Source organism: Octopus bimaculoides, chromosome 1 (assembly GCF_046866305.1).
Source record: "Octopus bimaculoides isolate indiv1 chromosome 1, ASM4686630v1, whole genome shotgun sequence".
Lineage (NCBI taxonomy): Eukaryota > Metazoa > Mollusca > Cephalopoda > Octopoda > Octopodidae > Octopus > Octopus bimaculoides.
The window spans coordinates 43,617,985-43,643,091 of record NC_142928.1 but is presented as its reverse complement, the minus strand read 5'-3'; positions in this window follow the sequence as shown (position 1 = coordinate 43,643,091).

The window sequence follows — 25,107 nt, the reverse complement described above, 5'->3', positions numbered from 1 at the left end:
GTTGTCAAGCAGTGGTAGGGGACAAACTCTGACACAAAGATGCACACACACACGTATGCACACACACATATGCACACATACACACACACACACACACACAAAACACACACACATACACACATATATGTATATATAAATATATATATGCATGTGTGCATGTGTGTGTATGTGTGTTGTGATCTGATTAATAAGTATCGGACTGTTGCCATAGTAATGAAGCTAAAGAATACAGAGTAAAGCAGCTTGGCACAGTTTGACCTTGAACTCTGCTGTGCATGCGCTCTAAGTTTTAATGTTCTTGCTCACTTTCACCATTTACAGCAGTGCTTGGAAGGAACGTGTGTAGCATGTGATCATCTCACTGACCATGAAAGAGAAAGTTGAGAAGAGAATTTGCATCAAATATTGCCAAAAGCTTGGCTATACCTGCCCAGAAGCCTGCACAATGTTTTCAAAAAGTTTTTAGCATTTTCTATACAATCAAGGATATCTTGTGCAACTGAAACCCGAGTGTCTTTTTGGTCAGCTGAAAGAAATTTTGGCACAATCTTGACAGACACGTGTCTCATACCCAAATCTTCAGTGATAATGGACTGAACTGAACTGTAATTAATCTGCACATCTTCTGATAACTCATGGACGGTGATTTGATGATTCCCCTCACAGCTGGACACACATCTGCAACGCCTTTCTCAGTTCTGACGGCTGCAGGTCTCCCAGAACATTCGTCAATATCGACATTTTTTGGCCATCTTGGAAACGTCTGAGCTCTTTGTACATTTGTGTGTGGCTCATACACTCCTCTCCATACACTTTCTGCAACTTTGCATAGGCTACTGAGCATGTATCATCATGACAACTTACCCTGTCAGGGTCAATGTAACAATCACACGCTACACACCTTCCTTCCAAGCACTGCTGTAAAGAGCGGAAGTGAGCTAGAACATTAAAACTTAGTGCACATGCACAGCAATGTTCTAGTTCAGGATTTGCCAAATGGCTTTACTTTGTGTACTTTAGCTTCATTACAATAGCAACAGTCCAGATACTTATTGATCAGACCTTGTATATTTAAGCTAAAAACACATAATATATATAAGCACAAGCAAATAGAAAACAGACACAGAAGGTCACCAAATCCTCATCGGTTATCATCCATATGATCTATGCCTCTCAATTTTGACACATTTTGCAGTTTCTCTGTTGTTCCTCCATTTCTAATCTTTTAGGATATTCCTCCTGACGTTAACCATATTTTCATCTCCTGTCTAACCCAAAAGCCCTATTTTTTTTTATTTGTTGCATTTTCTTCATATGTCCACATTCCATCTAGTTTGTTTTTGTCTTTGTCTTTTGTCTGTCCATTTGTTGCATCTTGAATATTATCTCATTTGTTTATAGTATATTGCATATTTTTTCATGTCTGTATGTTCCCTTTCTGTCATGTTTGGTCCTTTGTTCATTGAGTTGCTATATCTCGGTAGCTTCTCCTTGCTGGCACCACCAAAGGGGATCAATATTATCTTTGCGAGTGCGAAATTGCATAGGTCCTTTAGAAATAAACGATAAGGATTTGGCAACCTTTTGTGTCTGTTTTCCATTTGTTTGTGCTTATATATATTGCATCATCTAATGAAATATTGTTAAATGCTCAAAATACAAGATTAGAAAAACAACCAACAACTGATGAAGGGTCGTTCTTTATGTTGTTTGTTTTGTTTTCCATTTGTGTCTTTCACTGTTCGAAAGAATAGTTCATGTTCCATGTACTCGTGCTTCATACGTTTTTGTTGAGTATACTTCATGACATCCTGTGCCCACATATGCATATATACATATATGTATAGATGTAAGTATGTACATGTACGTATGTATATATGCATATAAATATATATATATATATATATATATATATATATATATATATATATATAATTTATATTATTATATGATTGAAAGCCATGCATCCTCTTCGAAGTAAGTTTTATCTTAATAATTCTGATGTGCACTCTATTCGATCTTTTCACTTTGTTGTTTTTCTCTCTTTTTTCTCTCTCTTATTCTTTTACCTCCTCTTCTCCCACTATTCTATCCTATTACTTTGTCACCCTCTCTCCTTTACTCCTCCTCTCTTGCTCCCGTGGTTCCCACGTGACCATTGGCCACCTTTCTTTCTTTCTCTCTATTGTAGCTGGAACAAGGAAGACACGTTCTTGTTTGTCTCTCCACCAGAACTGCATTTAGGCTCAGCAGCCCTTCCTGTTTGTTTTCACATGTAGTTAAGAAAGCAAGCTTCTTACCACACAGCCATGCTTGCCCCATGGGGAAAGATTTCCTTTCTTTGAGGTAAGTGAAGGATGGTAACAGAAAGGATATCCAGCCACAGAAAATCTGACTAAATAAACTTCATCTGATCCATACAAGCATGGATAAGTGAATGTTAAATGATGATGATGATGATAACGACGACGACGACGACGATGACGACGATGAGGATGAAGACATTTAACCAAAAAGCCCTAGGATAGGATGGCCACAGCTGGAATGTGTGTAATTATCTCTCTGCTTGACTGAGGTTGACACAGGGCTAAAATTCAACCGCAACACCATACAATGCTAAAAATAGAAGGAAAATATTTATGAATATATTGAAGAAGATAACATCTTTCATCTTTTACTTTCCTGAAAATATCATTTCATTTTGATTTTCTCTTTCACTCTGTCCCACTCTCACTCCTTCAACTTCTCTCTCTTTCTCTCTCTCTCTCTCTCTCTCTCTCTCTCTCTCTCTCGCTCTCTCTCACTTTCTCTCCTCTGTTTGTTTGTCTATTTCTCCCTCCTCGCTTCTCTCTCTTAAGATACAGACATAGTGTGTACTCTGAGACTGAAATGTTTATTTCATTTGTTCAACTATTCCAATATTATGAAATTGTCTGAGATAGAATACCTTGGAGAAATATTTTTTTTATATGTCTATGCAACAGAGTTTATTAGCTTCTTTATTAATACAGGTAACATTTAGAACTAATTTTTAAATTATATTTTCTTGGACAAAATCTCTCTCGGGTTATGAATTTTCTCTTTCATTTTTGGCCTTTTATTAACTATTATCCTCTTCATCTGCTGCTTTCTGATTCTATCAAATACTTTTAATTAATTATTTCTTCAACTAAACTTTTAAGGTAGACCTCAAAATTCTAACCTCTTAAATAAAAGTAATTTTAATTGAATAATTTACTTGATATTAAATTTATTATTGATTACTTTTGTTTTCCAATACATATGAAATCCCTAAATGTTTTTAATCAGACCTTCAAACTTCATTGTGAAGGATGAAGAAGTCATTCAAAAGAGTAACTGTACCTCATAAGGAAATTAAGGGGTCCTTCTTTGATGACTGCCTGTGATTTTCCTGTATAGAAAAATGTCAGTGACTGTAGAAAGGTTTCAATAATGAAATTATTATGGTTCTTAGTCCCTTTTCAAATAATCAAAGACATATTTGACTTTCTACTTGATGCTTAGCGTCCACATTTTGTGGTGTCGTGCTAATTTTAGAGATCAGTATACAGACAAGATTACCTTCTAATAACATTTGATTACATTTCTATGTTGGGAAGTCAAACCCTGCTTGGCCAACTTTGAGTTTCATTTGTCTGAAATTGATAACAGATGAAGTAAATACTTGGACGATGTAATCAACTATTTATACTTTTCAAGTACAAATTAAAATAAACTGAAGCAAATTAAAACAATCTTGGAGCAAATGAAAATATTTTTTCCAAGTAATGTTATCAAAACATATTTTTCAAGTCTTTATCTAATGAGTGATGAATTAATTTAATTTTGATTGCAAAATATCAAAACATAATTCATGAATTTATGTGAGTTATCTGTTTTAGAAACACAATGCTATTTTGAGGGTAAACAGTCTTGTTTCAATGAAGTTATTCTTCTTTCAAGACGACTTATAGTGTGTATTCCATATGTCTGGGGCTCTATGTTGAATGCAAATTTTCACAAAAGTTTTTTGATGTTCACGAGGGCATTCATTTAACCACTCAACAGTCCACTTAAAATATTCATATTCTATTTAGGAAAACGACCTTGTCACAAACACAACTCTGGTGTTAATGTGATGCATGATCTCTACAGCAGCAATGGATTCTCATTCTTCTTGCTCAGTGTCAGACAGGACAGTACACACAAGTGCATATTTCATGTAAGGCTTCACTGTTGACACCTTCAGAAATATCAGAATTTGTAGTTGGAGACAAACTACCATTGCTTTAAGGCTGAATTTCATCATCTCTAAGTATATGCAGTATTATAGATCTACATCAAATGATATAAATAAATTATTTGTACCACAAGCAATATTAACACCAAAAGATAATCTTTATATCCAGCTTAACATGGATGTCTTGTTAGAACACTGATTACTGCATTATTAGCCTTGAGAGAGCCTCTCATTAATTTGCTTGGTGCATAAAAGCACACATGTAGATCATAGCAAAATTTGCATAAAAGCATACATGTAGATTGTACCAAAATTCATCTGTCATGGGCGCCAGAATTCCCATATCACATGATTTCAGTCTATTGAATCTCCTCTGTGGGAAGCACCAGTCACCTTATGTCAGTCAGATCTCACTGCTATGATATATACAATTTCAGCATTTTTTTAGACACAGATACCACAAATAGTCAGCAGGCTTATTAAAACTTAATTATTAGTGATGGAAGCAGTATTAATACCAAAAGGTAATCTTTATATCTAACTTAACATGGTGATTATTTATATATATATATATATATATATATATATATATATATATAAATACACACACACACATGCATGCACACACATGCACATACATACACGCACAAACACACACACACACTCTCATGAATATGCATATGCACATGTATGTGTGTGTGTGTGTGTGTGTGTGTATACGCATATACATTTTTATATGTCTCCCTCTTTCAACCTGTCTCTGTCTGTCTATCAATCTATCTACACACACACACACACACATGGAATTCCACTGACAGTAATCAAAACAAATCTTTTTGAATGCTGGCCTACATGACACCTCAAAATATTCATGATATTAGTATTGCTTTTCATGGTTGGACTAGGGAATGGTATCAGAAAGTGGTTGCCACTCTATTTCTCAGCAAACATTTGATGAAAGAAATGATTTGGTGAAAGCTCAAAATTCATATCCTGCAATGGCACAAGAGCCACAGTTTTGGGGGAGGAAACAGCCAATTGAATTGTCTGCAGCACCTACCTGACTGTTAGCTCTTATATTTTGGTCTGTAGTAAATGAAAGACAAGTCAACCCAGTTAAAATTTGAACACACAATGTAAATGGACCTCACTAAATGCTAACAAGACCATTTTATTCAGTACTTGTCCATGTCTGCCTTCCACTATTCTTCTATGGAAATAATAAGAAAATGTATATATTTGAAAATGTTAACTCAATGATGGAAAATAGGCAAAACTTTCTCTGATGAAATTCAAATGCAACATCTTTTAATGTTGATGTACTAACCATTTTGCATATAAATATACAAATATATATACATGCATACATGTACAAAAACAGACACACACATACACACATGTGTGTGCATGCATATTTTATGTCTGTATGTATGCTTGTATGTACATGTGTGTGTGTGTGTTTGTGTGTGTGTGTGTGCGCGTGTGTGTGTGTGCGTGCATCTGTGTGTGTGTGTGTGTGTGTGTGTGTGTGTGTGTGTGTGTGTGTGTGTGTAAGCTCAAAAACATGTGACTTCTAACATGAAATGATATATGTTAAGTTAAACTTTATTCTCCATTCATCTTATATATATTGATAGCAATTGTGTCCACAAGCAAGGGGAAGAAATCAGTAAGAGAATAAAAGTTTTCAAATCTAAAGTGTTTCTAAAGTCTATTTAGACATAAAAACTCATGGGAATGATATGTTTCTGAAATCAACTATGCACAAAAAGAAAGAATATAGCAGCAATAAACAAAATAACTGTTATCTATGATGGCTGATTTGTTTGCTTCGTTAGTTGGCTGGCAAAACATCGAAAGATAATCTCTAGGAAAATTTGCTCAGCAAGCAAGACTGTATACTTAAAATATAAAGAGAGCAGTAGAGCAATTAAGAAAGAGGATAGAGAGCATGCTTTGTTATTTATTTGAATTCAAAAGAAATATAAAAAGACTGTTAAGATACAAAACAGTCAAGGGGATAGATTTTTTGGTTTATTTTTATTTGTATGGCTTCTGATCTAGTGTCCATTAGGTTGAGTCACATAATGCAGCAAGTTGGTAAAACTTGTAACACTGAAACATTTGTTACATCTCATCTTTCCTTTCATTTTATAGAATTTTTCACTTCTAACGTACTCTTGTTCTTTCGATGATTAGAATCGTTGGGTTTTCAAATGCCAGCTGCACTGGCATAGTAGCTAGATTTACTTGCTATCTTCCTTTTCTCAAATCAATCCTTGAAATTCCATAGGAAGAATAATGACACAATTCTTTGTAAGAATCATAGAATGACTAATTTCCCTTAAAAAGAACCAGTAGAAATTTGCAAAGATAATTTTTCTAGAAGCATTAAAATTATACCTTTAAACATAACTTGAAAGAACAATAAAGAAATGAATGATTTGTCAACTCAGAATTTCAAAGGTAAGGAGCTTGCTTCCGAATCACATTGTTCTGGGTTCACTCCCACTGTATGGCACCAGACGTCTTGTAAGTGGATCTGTTAAACTAAAAGAGACAGAAGCCTCTCCTCTGTGTGTGTGTGTGTGTGTGTGTGTGTGTGTGTGTGTGTGTGTGTGTGTGTGTGTGTGTGTGTGTGTGTGTGTGTGTGTGTGTGTGTGCGTGTATGTGTGTGTGTGTGTCTTTGTGTCTGCATTTGTCCCCCACCACTGCTTGAATATATAATCACAAACAAGCCTGAGTGGTTAAAGAGACTGCATCCCAATCATCATCATCATCAGCAGCAGCAGCATCATCATTACCATCATCATCATTTAACATCCATTTTCCATGCTGGTATGGGTTGGACAGTTTGCCCAGAGTTGGCAAGCAGGAGAGCTGCAACTGGTTCCAGTCTGATTTGGCTTGGTTTCTACAGCTGAATTTCCTTCCTAGTACCAATTACTTTACAGAGTGTGTTGAGTGCTTTTTAAATGGCACAAGCAGGCAAAAATATGGAACACTTCATGAATTTGCATGTCATCCTTATGCAGGGCCATGCATCTATCTATAAAAATACTTTACCCCATCATAGTCTCATCTGACCCATGCAAGTATGGAAAAGTAGACTTTGTAACAAGGATGGTAACAAATGCCATACTGATGCCAGTCTCCATATCTTATTCACTTCAGTGTTTATCCTTTTATTTGGCAATGAGCTTAGAATGCAAGGAACAAGTGACAAATGCTGTAAAGTACTTTAACAATTCCACCAATCAACCAACTCTAACATTCTAACAATTCTACCAATCAACCAACTCCTGAAATGATAAAAACAAATTTGAGTTTGATGAGATTTGAACTCAGAATGCAGTGAGCCAGAACAAATATCATAAATCATTCTGTTAGATGCTTCCATGGCTCACCAATTTACTATCTTTGAAACCGCATTTCTCAAGTTCAGTATCATATTCACCTTAATCTTTGTCCTTTCTCATAGCTACTTCTATTATTCCTGTAATTCAATTAAAATGAATGGTAATTTTTCAGTAATGTAAATATTTAGCAACAACACATTTCAAGGCTGGATGTTGTAGAGATTCAGATCAGCATTCTGTCACACTGTTGCTACCCTCTTTCCTTGGTAATAAATGTCATAATCGAATTCCGTCTAACTGTACACAGGCAAATCTATGAGCCTGTAAAAGCTTTTCTACTCATTCCCTCGACCTGCTAGAAATAGCAGTTGTATCTCTCCTAAATTTCTCTTATCTTATAATCAAAAGAACTTTACATTGAGTTGTGTAACTGAGATGAAATGATCTTGGTTGAAATATCTTCACTTCAAAAATTTGGTTGGACATGGCCAATATGATGCTAAACAAAAACAACCTAACAATAAATATGTTGTTTAGCCCTAAGTCATACCTAAATAGGTAGTCCTATGATCAAAAATCTCTTCCCCTTTCTTTTAATGTATATCTGACCACTAGGTATGTGGCTTTGTGGTTAGGGCATTAGACATGTGGTCATAAAGTCAAAGGTTTGATACTCAGACTGAGCTGCATGTTGTGTCCTTAACCCTTTCACTACCAATCCAGCTGAAACCGGCTTTGCCTCTGAGTACAAATGTCTTGTTTTCATAAACTTTGAATTAAAATCTTCCACCAAACCTTAGTCACAATTTATGTTCCTAACACGAGCTGAGTAATAACTGAATTATTTTACTAAATTCTTTGTTATATTTAAAGTAATTGAAAGAAATACAGAGCATCTCAAAATAAATACAGTAACGAAAGGGTTAAGCAAGGTTTATCATTTTGCATTACTTGAGTCTCCTTGGTTGAAAAATGAGTACCAAGTGATTGCTGGTGCAGCCCTTTCTCTCCCTTAAACTCTAACAATCTCCAGCATCAATTGTAGACAGATCATGAAGATGTAAATATCTGCTCATAACTATATGGGCATGGAAAACAATTAGCAAAAGCATATGAACTCTCAGATAATGCTCATTTGCAGGTGATGACCATGCTACACCTTCATCTAGGAATGCAATACTTAATGTTGTTCTCTTTTTCCAGGATGTACAGTGTGATTTGAAGGAGATGTGGCAGCTGTTTCCAGCATTTTTGGACAACCATGAGAATAATTTCATTCCTATGCAATACTTAACTAAAATCTTCCTAACAACATGAAAATTATTACAAAAGAAAAAATAGACCCCTTAATTCCAGTATATTTTCACTACTTAGATTTTATATTTTTCTTCATCTGAAATGGTAATAAAAGCATTTTAAAAATTTTTAATACTGAAAGTGTGTGTTTGTTTCAGTTTTTATTTTATAAAATACTTTAATTGGGTTGGAAGAAATAAAAAATAATTTTTATTTTTTTATTTATTTATTTTTTTGTTCAGAGATTTGTTCAGAAAGAGGTTTGTAAGGGAAAAATTGTACAATTATTTCATTTCATTAATATTCTAATAGCCTTTCTTCATCTTTCAAAACACCATGTTTGATATTGTTTTCACAAGTTAATAATATTCATCACAGCCTCAGGTTATAAAACTCTCTTTTTTGTTTGTTCTTACATGAATGGAAGTTATTTTTGTATTATTTCTTTTGTTTCATTGGTGTTGCTTTTCTTTCTTTTAGCTTTTATATATTTTTTTTTTGTGGGTTGGGGTGGGGGGTTAAATGTCTTTAAGTATCAATATTTGTTTCCTTCCAATTCCATTCAAATAAAATATTTGTGTTGCAGACAACAAAACTGGAAATGATTGGGGTTTTTGGTTTTGCTGATGGCATTCAATTGACCATATTCTTTGTTGATGAATTTTGGCAAGAATATGCATATTTCTCAGAGTTATTCTAAAACGATGCTCTTGAGAAGAGTATAAATATGAAAGAAAATCATAACTGAGACGAAAGCAAATGACATCTTTCAAACTAGGTGTCATTCATTGAGACGTAGTTTTCCTTTCATTTAAATCAGGTTTTGTATGCATATCACATAATCTACAGATGCTAGTTCCCTGACTCTTTATGTGTGTAAGTTATGTATGTGTAAGTATTTGTGTGATAATATGTATCTCTCATCATTAGTATGCAAGTTGGTTTCAAATGTGCTGTTATATCTTCCAAAAATATCGGCTAATCTAGGCAGCCCAAACTTCAACACATAAGTTATTAGTTGTTTGATAGAGTGGGAGATTATTACTTTACTTGGAAACAGTTAGAGTGTGTGTTAGGAAGGGCACATGGTCATAGAAAACTCTGCAGAGTTTTCTATGGCCAAAGTTAAAATGAAGATGATCATGACAACAATGATGAAGATCGTGATCTTGAGATGATGATGATGATGTCTTATTTTGGAACTCCTGGTTGATTTTTATGCAACAGTTGGGGTTATTACAACCAAGAGTTGAATTAAATATTGAATATCGAAACATGTGCCACTGCGGCAGACAATCATCATCATCATCATCATCGTTTAACGTCCGCTTTCCATGCTAGCATGGGTTGGACGATTTGACTGAGGACTGGTGAAACCGGATGGCAACACCAGGCTCCAGTCTGATTTGGCAGAGTTTCTACAGCTGGATGCCCTTCCTAACGCCAACCACTCAGAGAGTGTAGTGGGTGCTTTTACGTGTCACCCGCACGAAAACGGCCACGCTCGAAATGGTGTCTTTTATGTGCCACCCGCACAAGCCAGTCCAGGGGCACTGGCAACGTTCTCGCTCGAAAATCCTACAGGAGCCAGTCAGGCGGTACTGGCAACGGCCACGCTCAAAATGGTGCATCTCATGTGCCAACCGCACAAGAACCAGTCCAGGGGCACTGGCAACGATCTTACTTGGCTTGCCGGGTCTTCTCACGCACAGCCCATTTCCAAAGGTCTCGGTCCGTAGTCATCGCCTCGGTGAGGCCCAATGTACGAAGGTCTTGCCTCACCACCTCAGCCCAGGTCTTCCTGGGCCTACCTCTTCCACGGGTTCCCTCAACTGTTAGGGTGTGGCACTTTTTCACGCAGCTATCCTCCTCCATTCTCACCACATGTCCATACCAGCGCAATCGTCTCTCTTGCACGCCACAACTGATGCTTCTAATGTTCAGCTTTTCTCTCAAGATACTTACACTCTGACGGGTATTCACATTGACATTACACATCCAACGGAGCATACTGGCTTCATTCCTTGCGAGCTTACGTATGTCCTCAGCAGTTACAGCCCATGTTTCACTGCCATGTAGCATGGTTGTTCGTACGCATGCGTCATACAGTCTGCCTTTTACTCTGAGTGAGAGTCCCTTTGTCGCCAGCAGGGGTAAGAGCTCTCTAAACTTTGCCCAGGCTATTCTTATTCTAGCAGCTACACTTTCAGCGCACCCACCCCCACTACTAACTTGGTCGCCCAGATAGCGGAAGCTATCGACTACCTCTAGTTTTTCACCCTGGAATGAGATAGAAGTTGTTTCCTGTTTGTTTGCAGTCTTTATTGCACCTGAACATCTGCCACAAACAAAAACTAACTTGCTAGTTAACCTGCCTTTGATGTTGCTGCACCTCTTATGTGTCCATAGCTTGCACCGGGTACATCTTATAGAGTTACTACCTACTCCTTTTCTACATACTGAGCAGGGCCATCTACCTGAAGGGGTTTGTGTTTTATCTACCTTCCTACTTATTAGGATTTTGGTTTTAGCTAGGTTGACTCTAAGGCCCTTCAATTCTAGACCTTGCTTCCACACCTGAAACTTCTCCTCTAGTTCTGATAGTGACTCCGCAATTAGGGCAAGGTCATCAGCATAGAGGAGCTCCCAGGGGCAACCTGTCTTGAACTCCTCTGTGATTGCCTGGAGGACTATGGTAAATAATAGGGGGCTGAGGACGGAACCTTGGTGGACCCCTACCTCTACCCGGAATTCATTGCTGTACTCATTTCCAACCCTCACCTTACTGGCAGCATCTCTGTACATGGCTCGCACAGCTCTCACTAACCATTCTTCTATCCCAAGTTTCCTCATTGACCACCAGATAAGGGATCGGGGGACCCTGTCAAAGGCTTTCTCCATGTCAACGAAAGCCAGGTACAGAGGTTTATCCTTAGCTAGGTATTTCTCTTGCAACTGTCTCACTAGAAATAAGGCATCAGTAGTGCTTTTACCTGGCACGAACCCAAACTGCATCTCATCTAAATTGATTCGCTCCCTAATTAGTTGGGCTATGACCCTCTCTGTAACTTTCATAACCTGATCTAACAGCTTGATGCCTCTGTAATTATTTGTATCTAAAGCGTCCCCTTTACCTTTGTAGCAGTTGACTATGATGCTGCTACACCAGTCATAGGGTATGACTCCTTCGTGTATCACCTGGTTCGTAATACGGGTGACTAGGCTATAGCCAACACTGCCAGATATTTTGAGCATCTCTGCAGTGATTCCTGATGGGCCGGGGGCTTTCCCGGTCTTCATACTCTTAATTGCTTTATCTACCCTGGTACTATCAACTCGGATAGCTGGTCCCTCTATTGGGTCGACATAAGGCAGGCTCTCTTTCTCCCATTCATTCTCTTTATTAAGCAATCTATCGTAGTGGCATCTCCAGACCTCTTTCTTTGCATCCTCATTTAATGCAAGCGTACCATCATCCATGCGAACACATTTCTCTCCTACAACATCACTATTCTCTCTCCTACACTGTCTTGCAACACGAAATACCTCGAGTCTTTGGTCCTCACGGCGCAGAACATTGGCAAATCTTTCCTTATCTGCTTCCCCTCTGGCTAAATAAACCTGTCGCCTAGCCTCCCTTCTGGCACATTGGTACAATTCCCTGCTACCACCGTTCTTCCAGTCCTTCCAAGCCTGTTTCTTTTGTTTAATAGCCCTGTCTACCTCCTTGTTCCACCACCACGTTACTCTGGGTTGGGAGGGGACCTTACACCACCCACAAATCTGGTCGGTGGCTTTCAACAGGTTGTCCCGCAGAAATCTCCAATTGTCTTCCACGTTGTATGATGCTATATCCCCTTCTATTTCGTTAAATGCTTCAAGTAACTTGTCTCTAAGTCTCTGTCCGTTTGCAGGGTCTTTAAGCTTCCACACCCTTCTTCTCCAAGCCTGTCTAATTCTGGGCACCCATTTTGCCTTGATCCCAAAGTCGCTAACTACTAATCTATGTTGTGGGGTACATTCTTCGCCAGGGTAGGTTTTGGCATTTATAAGCCGCCCTCTTTCCCTATTTCTGGCGAGGATGTAGTCGATTTGGCTAGAGTGTCTGCCGGAGCGGTAGGTGACTAGGTGACTGGCAGGTTTCCTGAAGTTGGTATTGCAGACCATAAGATTGGTTGCATCACAGAACTCCAGCAGTCTGGTTCCCTCCTCGTTGCGGGAACCGAAGCCATAGCCTCCATGTATGCCATGGAAGCCCCCAGCACGACGTCCGACATGACCGTTGAAGTCTCCAGCCACAAAGAGAAGGTCCCTGTCACTCGTCGACGAGGTAGTTTGCAAGAGGGTGTCATAGAATTGGTCTTTCAGACCATCTGGTAGCCCAGGTTGAGGTGCATAGGCTGAGATGACAGTAGCTAATCTATGATGAAGCACTAGTCTGATCTTAAGTACTCTGTCACTTACTCTAACGACCTCGATTACCTTATCCACCCATTTCTCCGCTAGAAGTATTCCTACGCCCCCGACCCCGTCAGTGTTCCCTGCCCAGAAAATCTTGTACCTGTGTTCTTTGCCTGTGAGGAACCTTGCAGAACCTCCTCTCCATCTTACTTCCTGGATGCAGCACATATCTACGCATCTCCGTTCAAGCATCTCAACAATTTCACCAGATCTACCTTTCAGCGTGCCGACGTTGAGAGTGCCAATCCTAACAGTATGGGTGTTGGGGGTGTGGGCCTGTAGCCTGGGAAGGGGAAAAGCAGTGTCGTGTACCTGAAAAGAAAACTTGCAATTGGAAGAATTCATAAGCAAAACAGTACCTACAACCTGCAAACATTTCTCAACCTTAATGCGCTACCCAAAGGTAGGGGAGAGGATGGCCAAGGCCACTAGATGGGTTCCGGGAGACAGCCGAGGTTGACAGGATGACAGAGGAATGAACTTCCGGTGGAGGGGGTGGGATGGCAGAGAAATGAACTTCCGGTGGAGGGGGTGGGATGGCAGAGGAATGAACTTCCGGTGGAGGGGGTGGGATGGCAGAGGAATGAACTTCCGGTGGAGGGGGTGGGATGACAGAGGAATGAACTTCCGGTGGAGGGGGTGGGATGACAGAGGAATGAACTTCCGGTGGAGGGGGTGGGATGACAGAGGAATGAACTTCCGGTGGAGGGGGTGGGATGACAGAGGAATGAACTTCCGGTGGAGGGGGTGGGAGGGCGGGTTACCGCCAGCGAGTAGATAGGGCTCTTAATTGTAGATTTTAAATATTTGAGAGACAACAATGCATAAATCGTAATTTTTAAAAGAGCAATGAATTCTGGGTGATTAGAATATAACGTAGCATGAATTTAGGAAGCTTAGAAAATGAATAAGCATGAATTTAAGACAACAACTGAATTCAATTGAATTTCATGGAGAGAAACAAGATAAATAATAGGGGGCAAAACTAAAGCGCGAAGGTATTATGAGATGTTTGAGGCCGTAAATAAATAAAAAATCTCTATCTTATCTGCATCTTGGGTATTTCGTCGTAGTATGTCAGCGAGATAATTTAGAATGGGTTTCTCATTTATATATAGCCAGAACCTGAAGACCTTAAGGAAAAACTACGAAGGAGAGAGAGAGGATGGAGGGGTAGACAGAGGCATGGCGGGAGAAAAGATCATCATCATCATCATCATATATATATATAAAGAGAGAGAGAGAGAGAGAGGGGGGACCAGTCAAGCAGCACATCACGCTGTAATTCTTGGGCTGAGAAATCAACACTTAAAAGCCATAATTTTAAGGAGCGATAAGAATTTTTGAATAAAGGAAAATGGGTAGTGGTGGGTAGGTACCGCCAGCGAGTAGATAGGGCTCTTAATTGTAGATTTTAAATATTTGAGAGACAACAATGCATAAATCGTAATTTTTAAAAGAGCAATGAATTCTGGGTGATTAGAATATAACGTAGCATGAATTTAGGAAGCTTAGAAAATGAATAAGCATGAATTTAAGACAACAACTGAATTCAATTGAATTTCATGGAGAGAAACAAGATAAATAATAGGGGGCAAAACTAAAGCGCGAAGGTATTATGAGATGTTTGAGGCCGTAAATAAATAAAAAATCTCTATCTTATCTGCATCTTGGGTATTTCGTCGTAGTATGTCAGCGAGATAATTTAGAATGGGTTTCTCATTTATATATAGCCAGAACCTGAAGACCTTCATTTAGTAATGACACCGTGGAGTGTCCCAACAGGATAATGACTGAAGCAATGTAGAAAACATTAGGAAAGGAGAAATGTAAGTTGGAAGTAACCCTGGTGTGGGTTCTTAGTGCAAACAATTCCGTTTCAGAATCACTCAGGACAAGTCCAAATGAATTTGTATTTGATTCCAATGTTAACATAGAATCACCTAATTCCAACTGCCTACTTATTTCCTGGAAACCACAAGTAGTGATATGATTATAAATTTAAATTCTCTCCATACAGCAAGAAATTTTCATGGGAGTAAGAGCGAGTGAAAAATTGTGGAGAGAACTGCAATGAGTTAGACTAATGAAAGATTTTGTTGCTGGTGACTAAATCTATTATAGATGACAAAACATCAAAAGATACCATGGTTCTGCTGGTTGGAGAAAGGCACTTTGTATTTAGACATAGAGAGGCATTCGACAGGATGCGTCCATGTAAACTGATTAAAATGCACAGGAACAAAAAAGGAAAGATGATACAGAAACTGTAGTTAGAAAACCTGAGGAAGTGAGGAAGACACGAATGCAATAAATGAAAAGTATGAAGTTGTGTCAAATGAAAAGAATGAAGTTATCAATGAAGTTGTTGGAGGGACTTAAAAACAATGATGCCATTGATAGTATTAAAAGATAATACTGAAACCAGATGGGAATAAAACAGGGGAGTATAAAATGAACGAATGAAAATAATCGAACGAAGAAATTACGACCACACAGCCAAAGGTAAAAGGAAAATACTTGTCATTGGCTAATTATGATACAGAAACTTAGAATGATGATGGCATCCATGTCATTTGGAATCATGTGGATCGATGGAGAGAAGTATCCCAAGAAACTGTTGAATTAGATGTGTAGGAGAATATAGTTTTACTTACTGCTGTACAGAAACAAATAACAGAAGTCATCATCATCATCATCATCATTTAACGTCCGCTTTCCATGCTAGCATGGGTTGGACGATTTGACTGATGACTGGTGAAACCAGATGGCTACACCAGGTTCCAATCTGATTTGGCAGAGTTTTTACAGCTGGATGCCCTTCCTAACGCCAAACACTCCAAGAGTGTAGTGGGTGCTTTTACGTGCCACCGGCTCAAAGGCTAGTCAGGCGGTAGAGTTAAATGTAAAAATCTATGAAATATAGAGAATCATGGTGTATATGAATGTGTGATTTATTCTGGTCAGAAAATCATATCAACAAGTTGAGTGATTACAGTTTCACCTATTTCAAGTGCTCAGCACTTCTTTATACAATTAGCATCTCCATAAAGGTATGTGCCTACTCTGCTTTCCTTTCAATTCATTTGTGGTTTGTTGTTCATGCACATTAGTATTACACATCCAACAGAGCATTCATTCACCAATATTATTACCATGTAGCAATGCACTTTGTATACAAATGTTCTTATTTTGACTAATAATATTCTAGTAGCCTTCATCTCTGCTATCAATTAGGTCATCAATATTATAAAAGTTATCAACTACAACAAGTGTACTTTCTAAGCATTTGACAGAATTTGTTTCACATGCATTCATACTGGTAACTATGCCTGTACATGTGTCATGTAAGAAGTCTACCTTCTCTGTCAACTTACCTCTGGTCCCCACCACACCCGTTACGCAAGTAGAGTTTTATGTATGTACATGTATATGTATATGTGTGTTTGCATATATTAATGTATACATACATACCTGCATATACATATATATATATATATATATATATATATATATATATATATATATATATATATATATATATATATATATATATATATATATACACATACACACATATATACATGTGTACGTATGTGTGTGTGTGTGTGTTATATCCATATATGTTTTGTATATATGTGTTTATGTGTATACATATATGTATGTCTCTGTGTGTGTAATAGACAAACAAGAGAGATAGATATCTGTGAGGAGATAGATGGCCGAAAAGCATTTCTCTTGTTAAATTTTCTGTTTATTTTCCTTTCTAGGTTTTCAATATATGTGGATTAACTTGGAGATTATAACATTTTAAAAATGTAAAATGAGAAATTAGAACTATAGGTATGCATCACGTATAGATTATTATGTCAAATAAAGCTTGTCAAATCTGTCAGTATTATGGTGCAATAAGAAATGTTTTGTTGTGTGGATGAGGAGATTGTATATTTTTGAATTCATGATTGTCAAATAAGAGTGAAAGAACAATGACCAAAAATCAAAAATGCCAGGATAGATTAGAAAAAAAGTGTGCGCACACACACACACACACACACACACACACACACACACACACTTGGAGGCACACATATACACACCACACATCTGTATGCATGTGTGCACATGTGTGTGTGCGTAGAAAGATAGATTGATGGAGAGAGGGATACACACACTCATATACTGTTCCCTTCTTCCCCATTATTATTTGATGATAATCCGGAGGGGAAAAGATAAGGACTGGTTTATGCATGTCTATATTTGCATTGGTGGTGATATTGATGTTGTTCTTGTAGAGAGAAAAACTCATGTGAGGTTTCATGCATCGAAGGCAGTGATAGTTATCTTCTTCACTGCCTCAGAAATTTGTTGATGGTATTAGTATTACTCTTTCTGCTGATGTTATTGTGGCTGTGGTGTTGTTTTCAAGACAGAAAGCACTCTGTTGTTTGGTGCTAGTGTGAGTATAGCACATAACTCTCTACACGAATTTTATAGAATCACCACTCTTGAAGTAAACTAAGTCGGGAATTTTGTGTGCGTTTCTAACAGTGATCAACATCTGCCTCACCCTTTGAGTTTTGATTGGCTTTTGGGGTATTGATCTAAGATAAATGATTTTTCTGTGCTTCCCTAGGATCATGATATGATGGTGTACTTTATATTAATTTCAAGTGGTATATAGCTGTCATTTTGGTTACTTACCACCCATATAGGATAACAGTAATAATAACTCTCTAGAAAAGCATGTTTTTGTAGTTAGTTTTAGTCACATTTTAGTTAAAACATAGGGTCACAACTGTTCCAGGTTGTCTTTCTTTTTTCACATGCTATATAGAGCCCCATTCCTCACATATTTCATTGTCTGAACTAAGTAAGTTTGTTGACTAATCTGGTTTTTCTGTTCATGCATCTGTGATTGTGGATCCTACTTATGTTTTCTCTTTTGATGGTTTGAGTAGGTCAGGTCCCTGGAGAGGGTGTCTATATTTCTATCTGAATTCCACATTGTTGGCAAACAAATGTTGTCTTGTATATATGTTGGTGGAGAAAGTGGCAGCAAAGATGTTTCTTTTGTGGGTGATGGGATTGGTGGTGGAGATAGTATTATAGTTTATGGGAGCTGTTGTAACATTTTTTATTATAATGATGGTGATTGTGGTTACTGTTGTTGTTATTGCTGTTGCTGGCCACTATTGATGGAGAGATTGTGTAGTTTATGTTGTTGGCAATGCTGGTAGCGAGGGTTTAGTTTCAACCGTTCCAATTTAACATTTCAATTCTGCTTGGAATAATGCATTTAACTACACTTTTGTACTGTACCAGTAATATACAAAATTACTCCTGTAAGTACCAGTAATGTACAAAATTCCATTCACTTCATTATAGCTTTGTTTTCTATAAAGCCTGGCTCTGAGCTTATATAATACAATTTTTGCAAACTATATTATCTTTGAAAGAATGAAATCAATTTAACAGCCACTGAACTTCTCTCTATCTGAGGAATTGTGCTTAATTTGCCATTCTTACAGCTATATGGTTAAGCATGATTGATTGCTTCTAACAATGTTTCTTTAGCAACATTAATTGCTCTTCCTAAGGATTAACATTGGCCTGTAAAGGAATTTGACAGCACTGGTTTTCATATAATCAAAGGAAAATTTATTTAAATAGCATATGGGAATAGTAGAGTCACAGATCACCAAGTTAATATGATGCTTACTTACTGGTCCTGGGTTCAAAAGTTCATATTCTCATGGTATTCTGCTGTGTCTACAGCCAATCTACTACTTACTCAACAACCCAGTCAGCCTATTTGTATAACAGAGCTCTGTTATATAAGGAATAAGAATATTATACAAGAATTTCATTAGCTTAACTTTCAGTAGACCTGTCCACTTGACTGTTACAGATTACTTGCAACACAATAACTGAGAGTAAGAACGGCACTAGAAAACTATTGTCTTTTCTTTCCTCCTACTGTTAACTTTACTTTTTCCTTTGATACAAAAGTAAGAGGAATGATTTCTGCCAGGATATACATAGGCAAATTATATTAAGGCAAAGCCTTCAATAGTATCACAGCAACTTATTTATATATGGGGTCCTCACAGAAGACTTTTAAAGCCTACATATTTTAAACCAAGGCAGTAAAATTCTAATTCTAAGTCATAAATGATATGCTGTAGTGACCATGCATTTCTTTATTCAATGTTTACTATTCCAGGTATAGTTGTAGTACATCACTTGGAGCCACACTTGAGCCTTGTAGAGTACCAGTAGCTGGTGAAGGATTAAATAATTTCTGTTTCTGAAAAGGAAGACAGTCTTGGGAATGTGATCCTAGCAATGCTAAGGATGTGCTTTCACAAATAGAGATCATCACTGATAACAGAGGCTCAACATTTGGAGTGAGTGAATTTCATAGCAGAGTTCTGCTGATATTTAGTAGGACAGTGGTACACTGGTATTTTTTTTTTTTTTATGTGAGTAGTGACTGAGCATTTTATGCTGCTAAAAGAAATAAAATTGTCATGGACCAACTGAAGAATGCTTTCAAGGTATCTATGCAGGTTTAGCATGATGTGGCTAGGCTATGGAAAATGCATGATTGGGAAAAGTTAAGGAGAAATGAAGGGTAATGTCATCTGTAAAAGAGCAGGCATTGCTGAATGTGAAAGCAATTAAATCCTTGATATACACACACACACATATGTAGATGTATCTTGCCCTCTTGAACTGATATATACATGTATATATATATATATATATATATATATATATATATATATATATATATATATATATATATATATATATATATATATATATATATATATATATATATATGTATATATATATATGTATATATATATATATATATATATATATATATATATATATATATATATATATATATATATATATATATATATATATATATATAAATATATATATATATGTATATATATATATATGTATATATATGTATATATATATATATATATATATATATATATATATATATATATATACATACATATATATATAATAAAACTTACTTGGAGGCAATGCGTGGCATTCAATCATATAATAATATAAATAATATATAATTATATGCATATATCCATACATATATGTACATGCCGACATCTATATGTATACATACAAGCATATATGGGTACAGGACATCACAAATAACGTTAAACACAATGAGAAACGAAAACATAAAGATCAAGACAGAAAACGAACTTTTTTTCGAACAACAAAAAAAAACAAACAGAGAAACGAGACATGCAACATAAATAATATTACCCTTCTTCAGTTGTCCCTGCTCCATCTACTCCGCATTTTGATATATATATATATATATATATATATATATATATATATATATATATATATATATATATGTAAAAACCACCATTTGAGCATGGCCATTGCCAGTACCAACTGACTGTCCCGCATGCCGGTGTCACGAAAAAGCATCCACTACACTCTCGAAGTGGTTGGTGTTAGGAAGGGCATCCAGCTGTAGAAACTCTACCAGATCAGATTGGAGCCTGGTGCAGCCATCTAGTTCACCAATCCTCAGTCAAATCGTCCAACCCATGCTAGCATGGAAAGCATCATCATCATTTCCATACCAGCATGGAAATGATGATGATGATGATATATATATGATGGCTTCTTCCATCAAAGATGACATATGAGTGTTCAGCATTTGCCAAACAAACAGTACAAATGATTTGCTTATAGTGATCAAATGTATATACTGTACATTAGCTCACTCCCTCCAACAAATCAATGTTATATGAACAGGTGCACAGTGTACTACTCATCAGGTGTCAAAGTGATCACAGAGCAATGTGAGATATATCTACTTTTGCTCAAGCACCCAATACACTACCCGGTCGAGGAATTGAAACCATGAGCTCACATCATGAGCACTACACCTTAACCACTAGGCCATACATCCTAACATATATATATATATATATATATATATATATATCATCATTGTCGTCGTCATCATTGTTTAACATCTGCTTTCTATGCTGGCATGGGTTCAATAGTTTGAATGAGGACTGGTGAGCCAGAAGGCTGCACCAGGCTCCAATCTAATCTGGCAAAGTTTCTACTGCTGGATGCACCCACTACACTCTCAAAGTGGTCGGCGTTAGGAAGGGCATCCAGCTGTAGAGGCTTTGCCAGACCAGATTGGAGCCTGGTGCAGCCATCTGGCTTGCCAGCTCTCATTCAAACCAACCCATGCCTGCATGGAAAATAGACGTTAAACGATGATGATCATGATATATATATATATATATATATATATATATATATATATATGCACACACATACACACACACACACACACACACACACACACGCACAACACATACATGCATATACAATTGCCTTTCTTATACTGTTATCATGCAAAATGCACCCTTTACCCTTTGTAAAGTGGTTAGTGTCAGAAAAGGCATCCAGTCATGCAAACCAAGCCAAAAATGAAATTCAAGTTCCCCAGCCTATCTTCAAAACACATGGTAACTTTGACCATGACAACCCATAGAATCCATTCTGGCATGAAAAGCAAGCATAAAACAATGATGATGATGATGATGATGATGATACATAAATATATATATGTATATATATATAAACCATAAAAAAACTAGATAAATTTTCAGATATAATACTGTTTCTGACAATGAATCAAAGACCTATAGATTGGGACTTTGCAAATTTTAATTTCAAAATAATTATCTAATGGAAGAATTAAGATAATAAATATTCAATTTAGAACTTCAGAATTTTACAGATACATTTATGTATTTATTGTAACATTTGGCCTGTCTGCAAACGACCTTCAAAATAAATTGAATTTTGTAAAGTATTGACACTTCCAGTTTCAGCTAAACTTCAGGTTCTACTTCATTTTAGCACTTTTCCAATATTTCAATATATATTCCTTGAATGATATTTGAGGCCTTGTCATATATCTCCAGGTATTTCCACAGATCTTTGAGTTAATTAATGTCCATCAACTGTTATGGAAATGCTATCCAAAGTAGCAATATCTATTTTCCTCAGACCTGAGGAGATCTTGGAATATTTTCAATCTGTGATTCAGTTTATTATCCTATTGTAATCTTAGTCTTCTTGCATATTAGTTTCTCGACCATTATGTGGCTGAGGAGTTTGCTTCACAATTACATAGTTTTGGATTTGATCCTAGAACATGGCACTTTGGCCAAGTGTCTTCTGCTCTAACCTCAGGTTGGATTAAAGCTATGTGAACAAAGCTGGGAAGATAGAAGTTGTGTAGAAGCCTGTCAGATGCATTAATGATATATATATTCTTGGATCAAAGACATTATCTATTGCCTAATTTAAAGCTACCACCTGGCACTTGGGTGACTGTAGTAGGACCAGGCTATTGCAGAGATTTTAACCAATTGAGTTTTTGGTCTGCAGATTATTCCTTCCTTTTCTCATAAGTTCAGAAGTGCTACACAAAGGTCATACCTACTGATCCTTCATCTGTAACTAGGCCATCTGTACTATTTATCTGTTATTCATTTCTTGCTATTAACCTTTTAGTATTTAGATTACTCGGTTCAAGTGTAATGCTTACTTAATCACATCAACATGAATTAGTCATGCATTATGACATGAGTGTTTATTTTTATAATAATATTGTAGGGTAAGTGTGAGAGGCCAGATCTGGCCAGTTTGAAGATAAGACAGGTAGAATATTTTGGCCAAATATGGCTGGTTTAAATGTTAAAGGGTTAATGCTGTCCACAGTGAGTTCTCTCTTTGTTTTAACTTATTACTGTATGTCAGTTATGGATGTTTTTCTCTCTCCTCTCTCTCCTTTTCTCTCTCCTTCTCTCTCTTTCAACAATGTCTACATTATGGAGTTGTGCTCAGTAGCTGTTGTTCCTTTTGGCTTCCCATACCTTTCTCTCAACTACATCATCATCATCATCATCGTCGTTTAACGTCCGCTTTCCATGCTAGCATGGGTTGGACGATTTCACTGAGGACTGGTGAAGCCGGATGGCAACACCAGGCTCCAGTCTGATTTGGCAGAGTTTCTACAGCTGGATGCCCTTCCTAACGCCAACCACTCAGAGAGTGTAGTGGGTGCTTTTACATGTCACCCGCACGAAAACGGCCACGCTCGAAATGGTGTCTTTTATGTGCCACCCGCACAAGCCAGTCCAGGGGCACTGGCAACGATCTCGCTCGAAAATCCTACGGGAGCCAGTCAGGCGGTACTGGCAACGGCCACGCTCAAAATGGTGCATCTCATGTGCCACCCGCACAAGAACCAGTCCAGGGGCACTGGCAACGATCTTACTTGGCTTGCCGGGTCTTCTCACTCACAGCACATTTCCAAAGGTCTCGGTCAGTAGTCATCGCCTCGGTGAGGCCCAATGTACGAAGGTCTTGCCTCACCACCTCAGCCCAGGTCTTCCTGGGCCTACCTCTTCCACGGGTTCCCTCAACTGTTAGGGTGTGGCACTTTTTCACGCAGCTATCCTCATCCATTCTCACCACATGTCCAAACCAGCGCAATCGTCTCTCTTGCACGCCACAACTGATGCTTCTAATGTTCAGCTTTTCTCTCAAGATACTTACACTCTGACGGGTATTCACATTGACATTACACATCCAACGGAGCATACTGGCTTCATTCCTTGCGAGCTTACGTATGTCCTCAGCAGTTACAGCCCATGTTTCACTGCCATGTAGCATGGTTGTTCGTACGCATGCGTCATACAGTCTGCCTTTTACTCTGAGTGAGAGTCCCTTTGTCGCCAGCAGGGGTAAGAGCTCTCTAAACTTTGCCCAGGCTATTCTTATTCTAGCTGCTACACTTTCAGTGCACCCACCCCCACTACTAACTTGGTCGCCCAGATAGCGGAAGCTATCGACTACCTCTAGTTTTTCACCCTGGAATGAGATAGAAGTTGTTTCCTGTTTGTTTACAGTCTTTATTGCACCTGAACATCTGCCACAAACAAAAACTAACTTGCTAGTTAACCTGCCTTTGATGTTGCTGCACCTCTTATGTGTCCATAGCTTGCACCGGGTACATCTTATAGAGTTACTACCTACTCCTTTTCTACATACTGAGCAGGGACATCTACCTGAAGGGGTTTGTGTTTTATCTACCTTCCTACTTATTAGGATTTTGGTTATGCTATAAATTTTCATATAACATGTCATATATCACCCGTCGTACTTTATTAAATACTTTTAGAATGCTTATGAAATGGAGACTGTCTTCCTTCGGTATGATTATTTGAGAATGTACTGCTTTTTCTAAGATATTTGCTGTTCCTGCAAGCATGAAGAAAATATTAGTTATGTGTAAATTAATAGCACTACCAGGTACGAGAAGTATGGGAAGATTGACAGATTCATTACATTAATTAAATGTTTTAGTTGAAGCAACAGCAAATATTGATTATGTTTATAATTTTCAGGACTTGCAGACCTAAAATCTTAAACTTAGTTAATGTTTTTTTATATATATTTAGTATTCATATTTAAAATATATACACTTACGCTTCTTTTTAATCGCTCTGAACTAAAATTGTTGTCAGGTTATTTATTACAGCATGCATCTGTACACTTAGTTAAAAAGTAAAGGTTCTTGAAGGCAGGTTAGTAATCTATATGTAGTCACATGGTCTGCTAGAAATAGCAGTCAAATCCACCTCAAACTAC